Raw genomic sequence first — 2,644 nt, forward strand, 5'->3', positions numbered from 1 at the left:
ATGTCTCTGGCTAATTGCCTCATTTATGTGGCTGACAAGTTTATAAATTAAGGTGATAATGAATACCCAGCTTCTCTATGAATTTATACGCAGCCACATACCTCTCTTGCTTTTAATTCTCCCAAGTATGTATGTGCGCACATACAAAATAAAATCCATATATGTTCAGGACCTGTGTCTGTGTCAAGAAGTTTCCACCAGTTCTCTCTCTCTCCGACCACATCCAGTTTACTTTCTGTGTCAGCCTCCAAGGAACTTTCAGCCTGGCTTACATCCTACCCAAAACTGTTTTCTTCTAAACCTCTGTGAAAGTCAAACTGGCCTGTCTGTCTGTCTCGGTCTGTCTCTCTCTTTCTCCCATTCTCCTATTTAAGAAACTGTATTAAAGGGTAGCTACGGTGCTATTGCCTCCTATCTGTGTATGTGCCCCACCATTCAGTTTGAAATGTTTCCTTTCCGTACATGCATACCTCCCTGTTCCGGAACACGGTGGAGCACAGCAGAAGGAGTCATAGAAGATTATCAACATTGTATCATTTTTTTTCTTTTAAAAAAATATGGAACACTTCCTGAATTTGCATGCTATCCTTGCCTACAGGCCATGCTAATTTTCTTGTATTGTTCCGATTTTAGTGTATGTGTTGCTGAAGCAAGCACTCAACATTCTATAATTTTTAATCTATAAAAATGGCAACTGTAGATGGCTCGATTTAATAATCATAGTATTTGGTCATGATGGAAACTCCTACGAAACGTAAATAATTTTCCAATTTTAGAATGAAAATTTTGAAAACATTTTCTTTTGAAATGGTGTAATAACAATGGAGGCATCTTAAAATATGAGGATAAAGCAGTTCTCTTTGATTATTTCAGTAGCTATCAAGTTGTTTGGTCTATGTACTTTCATAAACTGTTTTAGTCGATGTTTTAAAACAGTAGCTTTTAACTTTTTTTTTTTCGTAGCGTCTGAGTCTTTCTCTATGAATAACCTTATGAAGAATGTCAGAGTACACAGAAATGAAAATAGAGTTTTTCATGTGGAAAAAGGTTAAGTGGGAAACTCATTACCTCAGCTTTCCCATTGCTGCTCAACACAGGGTCACTTGGGTAACTATTTTTATACTAGAGCATAGATTCAAAGTTCATTTTAATTAAGTATTATGGGCTAATTTTAACACCTATAGGACAATGGTTAGAAGAAAGCTGAAAAGCAAAAATGAGAATTCTCTTTCAAGATATTCACATGAGTATTGTACTTGGATGCCAACTCTGTTTGCTGAAGCTGCCAAGTTTATACCATGATATTTCATAGGGTAGAAGCCCCAAGTCCTAAAACGTGATTGTAATTCTTCCTTCTCTGAATGCACTGGTACACATGATCTGTCCAAAGCATGCCTTAGTATGGAGCCCAAATAGAGATCTCTCCTTAAAGAACACTCCTGGTACTAATTTTTGATAGCATTTCTGTCTTAGTTCTGGCTTCCATAACAAAAATACCATAGACTGGGTGGCTTAACTAACACTTATTTCTCACAGTTTTGAAGGTTGGAAAGTCAAAGATAAAGGCATCATCAGATCTGATGTCCTGTAAGCTTGCTTTCTGGTATGTAGATAGTTGCTCTCTCCTAGTGTCCTTACATGGTAGGCTTACATCGTAGACTTACATGGCCTTACATGAGATGACGGATTTCTCTGGGGTCACCAGGAAATGACACTAATCTCATTTGTGAAAGTTCCATTCTTATGACCTAAGCACCTTCCAGATGCTCCACCTCCTAATACCTGCACATTGATAAGAGCTCACTTTCTTGTTTGTATATGGTGCCTCCTGGCTGTAAAGATTAGATGGTAGACAACACAGAAAAGAAAGAAGCTCTCTTGTGTTTCCTCTTGTAAGGCCAATCCATTTCATGACTCCATATGCATGACCTAATCACTTCCCAAAGGCCCTATCTCCAAATACCATCACATGGAGGGTTAGAATTTCAACATGTGAATTTTGGGGACACACAAACATTTAGTATATAACAGCCTATAAATCTTTGTCATTACATTTAAATCATTATGTAACATCAATCTATATTTTTCATTTCCTCCACCAACAAATAATTATTAAAAAGTCAAAGACAATCAGTATATCTAAAAACATAAAGTCCTTACCATCACAAAATACCTATATTATAAACATTATTTTTAAATTATGCGCACTAGGTGTCAATATTAGTAATGGAGACATTGGGACCATTAGTCTGATAGAAAAAAAAGGGAAAGATAACATCTATTGAGCTTTTATTTCAAGGAAATACATGAGATTCTGTATAATTAACATAATTCAAAGATGACTATAAAATTTATATTATCTAATCTATATAGAAAAATAATTTTATTACCCAAATTGTGAAATACTTTGACAAAGATGTAACAGTAAATAGAATAGAGATATAATCAGTTTTTACTATAAAACCCATGTTTCTGAAAAAGTCAAGGACAGAAGTTTAGTATTGACTTATAACTTTTCCATCCATTAACCTTAAGATGTTGCACAGGTCACAGCCAAATTTGTACTCTCAGTGGTGTTCAAAGATTTATTCCTTCCATTAGGTATATACTCAGCAGTGAACTTAGGCTAATGTACTTTCAATAA

At 35.3% G+C, this 2,644-nt stretch overlaps 1 non-coding gene across 1 annotated transcript; it reads right to left on the reverse strand.

Moving 5' to 3' along the window:
- Window positions 1-551: 551 nt before the first annotated feature.
- Window positions 552-657, reverse strand: LOC123387680. The gene has a single exon (XR_006602191.1). It is a non-coding gene; the product is annotated as a U6 spliceosomal RNA (small nuclear RNA).
- Between the last annotated feature and the right edge of the window lie 1,987 nt (window positions 658-2,644).

This window comes from Mustela putorius, unplaced genomic scaffold (genome assembly GCF_011764305.1).
Source record: "Mustela putorius furo isolate JIRA1106 unplaced genomic scaffold, ASM1176430v1.1 tig00003858_pilon_pilon_pilon, whole genome shotgun sequence".
Lineage (NCBI taxonomy): Eukaryota > Metazoa > Chordata > Mammalia > Carnivora > Mustelidae > Mustela > Mustela putorius.